The following is a 13,885-nucleotide window of genomic DNA, read 5'->3' on the forward strand; positions in this document are numbered from 1 at the left end:
ACCCTCCGCCGTGTTTCACTGAAGGCAGCAAGCACTCATTCTTCCATCCAATTCTTCTGCTCACATATTGTTGACGATTGTACCCAAAAATTTCAAACTTGGATTCATCACTCCATGCTCTTTTCCACTGATTATCATTATCTGATTATCATTATATCTCAGCCTTTTCTCCCTGTTCCCCTTCTGAAAAAGTGGTTTACTGGCTGCTACCCTACCACAATGATCATTCTTGATCAAGCTTCTTCAAACTGTAGAAGTGTCAACTTGGCATCTCAGTGAAGCTGCCAGATGCTGAGCCACATCCTAGCTGGACTTCTTCTGGTCTCTCAAAGAAGAAACTCTGAGAAACTTCTTATCAAATTTTGAAAGTTTTTGTGGCCTTCCATTCCTTTTTTGTCCTTAACTTCTCAAGATTCTTAAGACTTCTTTAGATTTTCTTTAGAACAGTTTGAATATCCCATCTTGAGTATTCAATTTCTTTGCTGATTTCCCTTTGAGAATGGTTTTGCAAAATTATGATTTTATGTCTGTCACATTCTGTGATCTTTGGCATTTTGAATGGTCTTTTGAAAGTTGGTTAGCAAGCTTCCAATGAGTTAAACTCACACAACGTGTACGTAATTCTCAAGCATGTTTTGGACAAACCTGGTGTAATAGACCTTTTTCACAGCAGTCATTTTGATATGAATTAGCAGGGCAAATGCAGGTTGTAGCAGTGACATTAATTAGTGTTCCATTTAGGTTTAATAGAGCCAGGTTCCTGCTATTACTCAGGTGTAAGGGTTAGGTCACAGTAAATGCTTGCATTTGGGTTATAGAAGCTGTTTTTTCTCTTTTGTAATACTGCATACACATTTGCTGTATTTTCTGGTTGTATTCTAATACAGAGACTGAGAAATAATTACATGGTCATTATAGCAGTGCTAAAAAAACAAATCTAATGGTGGTGTAAGACTTTTGCACAGTACTGTAGGTCTGTTTCAATTCAATTCAATTCAATTCAGTTTATTTATATAGCGCCAATTCACAACAAAAGTTATCTCATGACACTTTCCAATTAGAGCAGGTCTAGACCAAACTCTTTCTTTCTTTCAGTCTGTAGCTGGCTAAAATGTTAGCAACCTGGCTGCTGAGGAACTTCTTGAATACCTCTGCCAGGGATATGGGTGAGTCTTTCCCCAAGTCTTCAAGCTCTGTCTCCTGTCCATTGAGGGACATGTTAGTCAGATTCAGAAGCTCCTCAGTACTCCTTCTTCTGGCCCACAGTATCTCACACTCTCACACCATCTGATCCAACTCACCACCAGTTGGTGATCATTTGATGGTTCTGCTTCTGTCTTGGCTTGTGTGTCCAAGACATAACAGCTGCAATTCTGAGGATTTGGATGCAAAATTGATCATCGACCTGTAACAGCTGGGCGACTCCAGAAGAGAAGAGTCGAGCCCCTCTCTATGAGTTTTGTACAAGAACCTGCACTGTGTGTAGAGATAAACCAAACTACATCTAGTTGGTACCACTCCACCTCCTGGACCAACAAAGGCTCCTTCCCCACCAGAGAAATAGCAATCCCCATCCCCAGCCTGCTGCCAAGGGTCAGCATGGTCAGGGTCTGCTTTTGCCTGCCATCCAGAATATAATGCTGCAGGTGGTGGGTCTGCAAAATCAGAATCAGAATCAGAATTCCTTTAATTATTCCCAAAGGGAAATTCTTTTTCGTACAGACATTGCACTTGCAGTATTCCAAGAAAGATAAGTGAAAGGTATAAAAATAGGATAAACAAAACAAGATACTGTAAGTATCGATAGTAATGATAGACTTCGCGCAGCGTTTATCTCTCTCTTAGATTCAATCGGCTTCTGTCAGTGTGTACATGAACCCACTCATTGCTTCAATCACACTCTTGACCTTGTTCTGACATATGGTATAGATGTAGAACATTTAACTGTCTCTGAACAAAATCCTCTTCTGTCTGACCATTGTTTAATAACTTTTGAGTTTATACTATTTGACTTCATACCACCAAGAAAAAACTCCTACACTAGGTACCTGTCTCATAGTGCTGTGGCTAAATTTAAAGAAACAGTTCTATTGTCATTAACGTCAGTATCATGTCCCCATATGAGTGAACAATACAATAATCCCTCTCAAATCGACCATTTCGTGGACAGTGCTGCAAGTTTACTAAGGACGACTTTAGACTCTGTTGCTCCGCTAAAAAAGAAACTTGCACCCTGGTATAATGCAGAGGTTCGCAAATTAAAGCAAAATGTGCAAAAACTTGAGAGGAAATGGCATTCCTCCAAACTTATTGAATCTCGCTCAATCTGGCAAGAGTTTTAGATTATATAGGAAGGCCCTACGGACTGCCAGAGCAGCCTATTACTCAAAATTAATTGAGGATAACAAGCATAATCCCAGGTTTCTCTTCAGCGCTGTAGCCAGGCTGACAGAGAGCCATAGTGCTATCGAGCCTTGTATCCCTGTGACCCTTAGCAGCAATGACTTTATAACCTTTATTTTTTAATGACAAGATCTTAAACATTAGAGACAAAATTCAGCACCTACTGACCTCAGCTGATACTGATGTAACATCAAACACTAGTGTCTTAGAACCAACAGTAGAAACAAATAATCATCTTGACTGCTTTTCACCTATTGATCCCCATCAGCTACACTCACTCGTATATTTATCCAAGCCAACAACATGCCTCTTAGACCCCATCCCTACCAACCTTGTCTCACCAAGCTTTACCCTTACTTAGCACCTGTCTATTAGACATGATCAATCTGTCCCTGATAACAGGCTATGTACCCCAGTCTTTTAAAGTAGCTGTAGTCAAACCTCTCCTTAAAAAACACACACTTGATCCAGAGGTTTTAAGCAACTATAGACCAATATCTAATCTTCCATTTCTTTCCAAGATCCTTGAAAGAACAGTCGCCAATCAGTTATATGACTTTCTTCAAAATAATAACTTATTTGAAAATTGTCAATCTGGCTTTAGAGCTCATCATAGCACAGAAACAGCATTGGTCAAAGTCACAAATGACCTCCTCCTGGCATCAGACAAGGGATTTATCTCTGTCCTTGTACTGTTAGACCTTAGTGCTGCATTTGACACCATTGACCACTTTATATTACTGCACAGACTGGGACACCTAATTGGCATCAAAGGAACTGCATTAAGCTGGTTTCAGTCTTATTTATCAGATCGATTTCAATTTGTTCATGTTAATGATACATCGTCCACACTCACAAAGGTTAGTCATGGAGTTCCCCAAGGTTCTGTCCTTGGGCCAATATTATTCAGCCTGTATATGCTCCCCATTGGTGATATTATTAGGAAACACTCCATACATTTTTATTGTTATGCGGATGACACACAATTGTACTTATCAATGAAACCAGATTAAACAAATCAGCTAGTCAAGCTTCAGGCATGTCTTAAAGACATAAAAACCTGGATGACCAGCAACTTCCTACTTCTAAATTCAGACAAAGCTGAAGTTATTGTTCTGGGCCCCGAACACCTTAGAAACAAATTATGCAGTGATATTGCATTGCTAGATGGCTTAGCCGTGGCCTCAAGCTCCACTGTAAGAAATTTAGGAGTTATCTTTGACCAGGACAAGGTCAAGAATTTCCCTTCAGGGATAAATAAAGGAATTTCTGATTCTGATTCTGAGGACATGTCCTTTAACTCGCACATAGCAAATATTTCAAAGACTGCATTCTTTCACCTCTGCAATATCGCAAAGATTAGGCACATCCTGAGTCAGAAAGATGCAGAAAAATTAGTCCATGCATTCATTACCTCTAGACTAGATTACTGTAACTCCCTTCTATCAGGCTGCCCCAATAATTCCATAAAGACTCTCCAGCTAATCCAGAATGCTGCAGCACGACTACTGACAAGAACCAGCATGAGAGATCATATTTCTCCTGTTCTGGCTTCTCTACATTGGCTACCTGTAAAATTCAGGATAGATTTTAAAATTCTCCTCCTCACTTATAAAGCCCTGAACGGTCAGGCACCATCCTATCTTAAAGAGTTAATAGTACCCTATTATCCCACCAGAACTTTGCGTTCCCAAAATGCAGGGCTACTTGTGGTTCCTAGAGTCCTCAAAAGTAGATTGGGAACCAGAGCCTTTAGTTAGTTAGTCATAATCTCATTTAAATCTGTTACGACTCAGTACAGCTACTACCATTATTGTTACTACTATTGTTTTCAAAATCACCATAATACCTTCTGTATACTTCATTGTCATTATCATTATCTACATTTCCGATACTTCTGGTATTATTACTGCTGCTATGCTCCTTCTCTCACACCCCACCTCCTCTGCCTCTCTCCCTTGCTCTCTATTTCGCTCTCTCGCTCTCCTGCTCTCTCTCTCTCTCTCTGTCTCTCTCTCTCTCAACCCAACCGGTCAAGGCAGATGGCCGCCCACCTTGAGCCGGGGTCTGCTCCGAGGTTTCTACCTTCTAAAAGGCAGTTTTTCCTCACCACTGTTGCCAAGTGCTTGCTCAAGCGGGAATGTTGGGCTCTCTCTATTTACGATTTAATTAAAGAGTTTGGTCTAGACCTGCTCAAATTGGAAAGTGTCATGAGATAACTTTTGTTGTGAATTGGCGCTATATAAATTGAGTCTATTGAGTCTGTTAGTGTCCCTCACCCTCAGGCAGCTGCCCCAACAGGCAACAGCATATGTGATGGCACTGGACACCACCGACTCATAGAACATCCTCAGCATCGTCCTGCAGATGTTGAAGGACCTCAGCCACCTCAGAAAGTAGAGGCGGCTCTGGCCCTTTCTGTAGACCATATCCATGTTCTTGCACCAGTCTAGTTTGTGGTGTAAGTACACCCCCAGGTATTTGTACTCCGCTTAGCTGGGGGGCACAGGCTTTCAGGACCCTGGGGCTCACACCATCTGGGCCTGCAGCTTTGCCTGCACAGAGTCTCTGCAGCTGTCTTCTCACCTCATTAGCTGTGAAGGTCATCGTTGAGGTGGTGGGTGGGGGAGGAGTGCATGTGGTACCCAGGTGAGAGTGGTCCACCCAGGCTTCTGGGGACGAGGTGTGAGCGAGGCCATCCAGATGGAATGTGGTGGGAGGGAGAGAGGCTGGAGTGGCTAGTTGCTGCAACCGTACTGCTGAGGAATCGTTTGAAGCGTGAATTGGGGTGTCGAATGTGTCGAATGTGTTAAAGAACTGATTCAGCTCATTCGCCCGTTCCACACCGCCATCAACTCCTCCGCTGTTTGGCCTGTAACCTGTGATGGTCCTCATGCCACTCCACTCCTCTCTCATGTTGTTCTGCTGAAGTTTTCACTCCAACTTTCTCCGGTACCTCTCCTTTGCCTTCCCGATCTTTAATCTCAGGGTTCGCTGAGTATCTCTCATCTCCTCCCTATTGCCTGCTCTGAAAGCCCTCTTCTTGTCATTGAGGATGGCTTTGATGTCCTTGGTTACCCAGGGCTTGTTGTTGGGGTAACAGTTTACAGTCGTGGTTGGGACAATGGTGTCCACACAGAAGTTTATGTAGGCAGGCATCAGTGTCCTGGCCGTGGGGCTCACAGAGTGCCTGCCAGTCTGTAACCTCGAAACAGCCCTGGAGTGTCTCATTGGCCTCGTCTGTCCATCTCCTCACAGTCCTTGAAGTTGTGGGCAGACGCTTTACGAGAGGCACATAGCAGGGGGAGAGGTGGATCAGGTTGTGATCTGACCTGCCTAGTGGGGGGAGGGGGGAAGAGCTGTAACAATCCTTGCATTAGCATACAGCAGATCTATTGTTCTTCCCTCTCTGGTAGGACAGTTCACAATCTGAGTGAAAGCGGCGAGTGTTTTGTCCAGGTTAGTATGCTTGAAATCACCCGAGATTGCAATGAATGCACTTGGGTGCTGAGTCTGTATCCGGGCTATTGCAGAGTGAATAGTGTCACATGTCCTGCTGGGGTTTGCAGAGGGGGGAACATAAACAGTCACCATGACAACATGTGAAAACTCCCTGGGCAAGTAATATGGACGTAGTCCAATGACACACAGTTCCACATCCGGGCTGCAGATGCGCTCCTTCACCGTGATGTGAACTGGATTACACCACCGGTTGTTAACGAGCATGGCAAGCCCTCCCCCTTTGTGCTTACCGCTAACAGCGCAGTCTCTGTCCCCTCGGACCGTATGGAAGCCCGTTACTGTCACATTGTCATCAGGTATGTCCTGGTGCAGCCATGTCTCTGTAAAGCACATCAAGCTGCACTCCCAGTATTCACTCTGACTCTGCGACAGTGCCGTCAGTTCGTCCATCTTATTCGCGAGTGACCTCACATTTCCCATGATGATAGAGGGGAGACACGGCTTAAACTTCCTAGTCATAAGCCTCCGTTGTTTCGAAGCTTCCCTCTTCCTCCATAACTTTTTATTTCCCATGCATCCTCTGTGAGTCTTGATCCAGCATTCAGCAGGGATTACTCTCAGTGTTTTCCCTGGAGCGGTGGCCGGCTTCAGGTCCATCAGCTGATCCCGAGTGTAAACAATGCGGGCAGCGAGGAGTTGCATCGCTGCTCCGAAAAGTGTAGTTCAGCGATGAACAAAAACACGAAAAGACCCACAACTTTCCTGGTGTGTGGTGGATAGAAAAACAGTGTAGTCCAGAGTAAAAGAAAGTAAAAAGAGTCGCGAAAATATAATAAAAACAGTAGAAAACAGTGAAGAAGATCGGGAGTGTCTGTAACAGGCTGCACACGTATCGATGCATGCGCACAAGGCTATGCTTGGGAGTGCTCCGTGAATTAACATACAACAGCAGGAGGGAGTACTGTCACCGCATTTCACATTTTGTATAAATACTGAATTGGTGAATTGGTGACACGAACCGTGGATGTTTACATTGAATCTGTGATGATTGTATAGATCCCTGTGCTGCTGTGTTAAAGATCTGTTTGAAGTATCCATGTTTTCAAATCCTTATTTGAAGCAATGTTGTCCACCACAAGACCAGGGGTCAGACACAGTCTTTAATGTATTTTGGGTGGGTAAGTGCCCTAGAATGGGAGTGTAAAGAGCACAACTCTGCCTTCTGGTTTCAGCTCTGGGTTGTCATGTTTTTGTTCTGCTAAGAAACTTGATCAGATTTGTAGATATGAGAACTGCACCATCAGTGTTCCAGATATCAGACAATTTCCCAAATAGTCTGTCAGTTATGTACAAAGCCACCTCAAGAGCAAGCAGTTCATTGTCAGTATATGTTCCTCATGGCTTGGTTAGTATAGATGCCATTGATATAGAGTGTTGTGTCTAATTGTATTTTGCTGTAGTGTGAATGGTGTTTCAGAAGACTGTCAGCCTTCTAAGTTAAGAAATTGTATTTTAAAAAAAAACATTTCAAAACAATCAAAAACAATCATATTTATGTTCAATTAGAAATCACTTTTACAATTAATTCAACTGTCAAAACTTTATACTGTACATTTTCAAATAAACCATTATATATTGATTGGGTTTTTGGTAAGTCCTCATGGATTTATTACTCGAATATCCTAGCTCTTCATCTCAGTGGTACCCTTAACAAGAGGCCCACCAGATGCATTTTTTTCACTCAGGGCTGTTTTTGTTCTCTTAATCTACACCCCACCTTCAAGTGTGGTCATTTGGGCCAGCTATAAACACTTTAGACACTAGTTATTTTCTAGCATAACCTGGTCCTAAGTCTTCCTGGGTAAATAAGGCAAACCTTCCTATTGTCACTGTACATGAGAAATCGAATGATGAACATTATAAATGGATAATCAGTGACCATAATCCTTAGTTTCATTATAAACTCATTTTTATTTATGGTTAAGACCACTCATCAGGCATAATTGCTGTTGCATTCATTTTATGTTCAGATTCCAACATATCCCAGTTCAAACTCTTTAAACCATCCTCCATCACTTTCCTATAGACCCCTTACATAGCCCACTCCACCCCTCCTGGGCAAGATCCAGTCTTGTGTAACTCTCACACTCTAAACCAGTTTCATCCAGTTCATGAGGTGTTGCCAAGAAACTGGCTCAGTGGTTATTTGCATATGTGTGTGTTTATGTGTATGCTTGCGAGTGCATGCATGTGTGTGAAGGGTCAGGGTTTCCTCTGCTGTGTGAAAGAAGATATCTGGAATTTTCCTGTTCTTGCTGCTAAGTATTACATAAGAGCTTGAAAGATGAGAGAGCCTTTCTTTGCCTCACTGCTGATATTTGCCCCACTCTGCCTGTTCTCTTTAACATTTGTTTTATTATAAAGTCAAGAGCCAGTCAAATTTTCAATTAATCCAGTATAAGAAAGGAGTGCATGTGTATGTATGTTGCTTGGCAAATTACTAATCAAAATTGTAGTGTCTAATGCAAAACCTTATTTAATGCCTTTAGGCATAAGTTTACTTAAATTGTGCAACAGTGAACTTTAGGTATCTCCCACTAGAAAAATTTAATAAATACACATATAGCTCCAAAAATTTTCTAAATTAAGTACAAATAAATAAAACTAGTAAAGCTTTGATTTGTCTTGAAATTTTAGTCCCTGTCCTCATTTAGTAGTCTCAGTTCAGCAGCACTCAAACTGCAGAAACTTCACTGAGTACATGTTCACATTTGGAATGAATAAGTGAAGTGTGGTCATTAAAGTTATAGTTAACTGTATATCACTGCAACAAATAGGTCACAATTTTTATCACCTGAGCATAATTATTTGAGCTAACCCTGCATGTCCCGATTGCTGACAATTTACAACAATTTAGAGCAGTGAATAGCTGCAGATGCAGAGTGAAGCTGCACAGTTTTCCCACCAGCATCTTTTTGTTTTCTTTTTTTTTAATGAGGGAAGGAGTTGATAAACAGCTGATTAAAAAAAAATAAATTAAAAAATTAACTGTCCACAAGGCTCGAAAGTTAAGGAATCAATCAATCCTAAAAACTAAAGAACTAAAGAGTCATACATAATAATCCCTCTTAACCATTACTTATTATGATCCTCAAGAAGTGAGTTGCTGTGTCTTTATCTGCAGAGACTCTGCCCTATGCCTATAGTTTCTTATTAGGGTTCAAGCCCCAAATGGTCAGAATCACATATATTCCCAGTCTGTATTGTGTGATGGCAAAATTTTACATTTACATTCGCTGTACTATACTGTAAGTTGCGCCTCTAAAACGAATGGCAAAACACACATCCATCTTCACTTTTCTTACTTTATTGCAACATGCCCTCAGCAGGCTACAGCAACACATGTTCTCAGCCAGGTAACAACAACACTGCCCTTAGAGGGGCAACGCCAGTATAGCAATTTCTCTCACCAAAATAATGAAAATTAAGGCAAAAATAATATCTGATCTCATGAAAACAGCAACCAAAATCACAAAATAACATTTTTTTTTCTATATTAACTTAAGTGAGCACAATGAAATAAAAATAAACCTGAAACATAAAATAATGATTCCAGTGCGCTACATATACAATATACTATACTATAGTTATTGACCATGTCTAAATGTCAAAAGTAAATACAAAATTGCCGAAGTGGAGTCCTTAAACTTTGATTATTTCAGTTAAGACCCAGTTCCCACCGCGGACAGTCACAAATCAGGTGTAAACCCCCAAATTCACATCTTGAAATGTTATGTTAATCATGTCTAAATGAACTAAATGTGGCATCGTTTTTTTCTCTTCATCATGCATCAAGGACACTCCAATAATACTGCAGTGAACACAGAGTATTCATGATGGATAAACAAAGTTCTTTCCATTCGTGTACATAAATTAGCATTATTCAACCTGGAAGTAGTCCCTTCTAACATTGCAAGGTTAAACAAGGATCAGCATTCAGTAAACAGAAACCAGGGTCCAATATTATACTGACTTCAATAAAATTGGTCATCATTTGAATGACATATTTCCAGAACACAGCTATCAAGGGTGCGAAAACAAATCAAAGAAAACCAAGACGTCCTCTTGTTTTAAGTGGGATTCTTGAATTAGTGCAGCATCTGCATTATTGCAATGTAGGAATTCTAGGCATTGCGTATGTTTAATAGTACTATTCATTCCAACTAAGTATATTTAAGTCATTAATCAGAGTATTTTGAGTCACAACTGCGGCCATTGTAAAGATTAATGACCAAGCAACTCCTTGCCAGACAGCTCTTCACAACTGCATTTAAGGATGCCTTGCAAATCAAGGCATACACAGGTTTACAATCTGCCCTAAAACACAAACTATATATTTAGAGAGAGAGAGCGAGATAATGAACAGTTTAACTATGTACATCAAGTAAAGAAACCGCAAAGAAACCAGTCCCTTTGGTTTGGTAAATATAAAATGCTAGAGAGGTGACTCTTCTCTAGTGATACAGCATGCCTGCTTCCAACTCATAGACCAATCAGACGTCAACACAATCAGAATCAGAATCAGCTTTATTTGCCAAGTATGTGTGACCATACAAGGAATTTGACTCCGGATTTTTCTCTGTCCTGTGCACCATACAAAATACAAAATAAGTAAAATGAGTAAATTACAGTAACCTTATATTTAACTTAGCAAAGTAGCATATAGCCTAAACTATAGAACTAATAACAATAATCACAGCACTAAGATTTGTAGGATGTTGAACAAAAGCAAAATTAGCCTGATTGAGAATTGACATTAGCATACCTGAAAGACCGTATAATATAATGTAATAATGTGGAAAAACAGTGTGTTCGAGAGGGCTGGTCTTAAGAGGAGTAGTATCCATGCAGGAGTGGTTTTCCTCAATCAGTGGGTTAATGTTATTGCTCTGCAATTGATCCTCCTTCAGTGCAACAAATGTGGTGATCTGCTGTGTGGAAGGTGATTCAAGGATTCAAGGAACTTTATTGTCATTTCACACATGTAGAAACATGAGGTGGAACGAAATTAGTTTCCCCGGTCCCAGTATAAGCCCAAAATACCTAATGCTATAAATATAAAACAACATTGTATAAATAAAAAAAATTAATCACAATAAAAGATATAAACAAGAATAAAAGATATGTAAACAGTGAACAGGGAGCAACAATATTTACAGCAGTACTGAGGTATTGTGCAAATGGCAGAGTAGTGCAATGTTCATGGATGGTTGTCAGGAAAGGGGTGTGTGTGTGGGTGGGGTGTAAGGTATGGGGTAGCAGCAGGGGCTACAGAGAACTTCCAGAGTTCAACAGTCTCACAGTCCTGCTCTTGATGCAGTCTCAGTCTGGTGGTCCTGCTCTTGATGCTCCACAGCCTCCTGCCTGAGGGGAGAGGGGCAAACAGTTTGTGTGAGGGGTGGGTGGGGTCCTTCATGATGCAGGAGGCCCTTTTCCTGCACCTGGAGGTGTAAATGTCTGTGGTGGTGGATAGGCTGTGTCCCACAGTCTTCTGTGCAGCTTTCACCACCCTCTGCAGAGCCTTCTTCTTTGCTGCAGAGCAGCTGCCGTGCCACACAGTGATGCAGGAGCACAGGACGCTCTCCACCACACATCTGTAGAATGATGTCAGGACTGAGCTCCCCAGTCCAGCACGCCTCAGAGGAAGTAGAGGCGCTGGTGTGCCTTCCTGATGAGGCAGGAAGAGTTGTTGCTCCAGGTGAGGTCGTCCGTTATGTGGACGGCCAGGTACCTGAAGCTGGAGACCACTTCCACCGCTGTCCCTCCGATGTACAGGGGAGGAAGGGGGAGTCTTCCTCTTCTGAAGTCCATGATCATCTCCTTGGTTTTTTTCACGTTGATGCAGAGGTTGTTCTCTCTGCACCAACCCTCCAGGTGTTCCACCTCCTGCCTGTAGTCGGACGCATCGCCACAGCTGTATCATCCACAAACTTCACGATTAGGCAGCTTGGATGTTGCGGTGAGCAGTCGTGTGTGAGCAGGGTGAACAGGAGGGGGCTCAGCACACAGCCCTGGGGGGAGCCGGTGCTGAGGGTGATGGGGGAGGAGGAGTTGTCGTGGATCTTCACGGTCTGCAGCCTGTCCGTCAGGAAGTCCAGGACCCAATTGCAGAGGGTGGAGCTCAGTCCGAGAGCACTGAGCTTGTGGATCAGTGTCTGTGGAATGATTGTATTAAAGGCAGATGTAAAATCCACGAAGAGAAGGCGGACATAGGAGTCTTTATTCTCTAGGTGGGTGAGAGCTGTGTGGACCACAGAAGATATGGCATCCTCTGTGGATCAGTTCTTCCTATAAGCGTACTGGTGTGGGTCCACAGTGACGTCTGCTGGGGTCAGGCTGAGGGGCTCTTCACCAGGTGGGGGGTGAGTCTGGTGCTGAGGGGGGTGTCCGGGTCCTCAAAGCGGGCAAAGAAGTTGTTGAGGGCTTCAGGCAGAGAGGGGTCCGTGGGGCATTGTGCATCTTTGGTGTTATAGTCTGTGATGCACTTAATGTCCCTCCACATGCTCCGTGGATCGCTGGATGCAAAGTGTCCCTGGATCCTCTGGGCGTATGCGGTCTTGGCCCTCTTCACTCCTGCAGTCAGCTCTCTTTTCGCCACCCTGAGTGCCAGTCTGTCACCTGACCTAAACGCAGCATCCCTGGCTTTCAGCAGAGACTGGACCTCCGCGTTCAACCAGGGTTTTTGATTTGGGTAGGTTGTTACTGTCCTGGTACTGGTGACATCCTCTGTACATTTGTGGATGTAGCTGAGGACAACAGATATATAGTCCTCCAGGTCCACCTCTCCCTCACAGACAGCTGCTTCCCTGAAGACCTGCCAATCTGTGCGCTGGAAACAGTCCTGTAGTGCAGGGACTGCATCACTGGGCCACACGGTGATGGTCCTCTGTGTTGGCGTGTGGCGTTTGAGCAGCGGACGGTAGGCAGGAACCAGCATGATGGAGATGTGGTCAGAGAAGCCGAGGTGGGGGTGGGGGACAGCTTTGTATGCGTCTCGTTTGTTTGTGTAAACACGGTCCAGCGTGTTATTTCCCTGTGTCGGTATGGTGACATGCTGGTAAAACTTTGGCAGAGAGTCTGTCAGGTTTATGTAGTTGAAATCTCCCGCAACCACGTAGGAAGCCTCCGGGTGCTTGTTCTGAAGCGAGCTGATTTTATTGTGTAGCTCCCGTAGCGCTTCATTAGCATTAGCACCCGGCGTGATGTAAACAGCCATAACAAGCACCTCCGTGAACTCCCGAGGCAGATAGTGTGGCCTATCGCCTCAGAGCAGTGGCTGTTAACCCTTGTGCAGTTTGTACAACAACCTTTATTAACATAGACACATAGTCTGCCCCCGCGGGCTTTCCCGACAGCTGGTTACGGTCCACTCGGAGAGCCCCTCTTCTGCTTCCGCGCACACCGCTTCCTCTTGCCCTCCGTCCGGCGTAAACTGCTATGCCAGTCCGGTGTTCTCAAGAGCTGCAGTCTGCCCAGCGAGTTGGAGTAAGGCCGTTGTTGTTGTTGTGGTTGTGGTCATAGAGCTCGAACCGTCCCTTATTTTTAAAAGTTCGGCTCGGCACAGCAAAGCATAACATAGGCCTAATCCAAATTGGTCTATAGTTGCTTTGCTTGTGTAAAATTGTAAGTGTTAACATGTTACCACAATGCAATACATACAATTTGTACTGTTCTACTGTAATTATATGGCTTTGTGATATTACCAATAGTTTGCATACATAACGCTATCCATCAGCTTAGAGTCTATATTGCTCATACAGAAAATAGTCAGGAAAAGAATTAGTGAAAGGGCTGCACTTCAAAATCAGAATCAGAATTTCTTTATTTATACGACCAAGAAAATGAAAAGATAGGAACAAATGGAAATGTATATATATGTGTATATATCTATATATCTATATCTATATAGGTATAGGTATATATATATATAGATACATTTCCCTGGAAATGTATGTCCGTG

The 13,885-nt window shown here is 42.9% G+C and overlaps 1 protein-coding gene across 1 annotated transcript in view; it reads left to right on the forward strand.

Moving 5' to 3' along the window:
- Positions 1–13,885, forward strand: part of abat (4-aminobutyrate aminotransferase) — a 61,399-nt gene that overhangs the window by 12,577 nt on the left and 34,937 nt on the right. The gene's annotated exons all lie outside the window — the stretch shown is intronic.

The sequence above is a fragment of the Scatophagus argus genome, chromosome 16, assembly GCF_020382885.2.
Source record: "Scatophagus argus isolate fScaArg1 chromosome 16, fScaArg1.pri, whole genome shotgun sequence".
Classification (NCBI taxonomy): domain Eukaryota; kingdom Metazoa; phylum Chordata; class Actinopteri; family Scatophagidae; genus Scatophagus; species Scatophagus argus.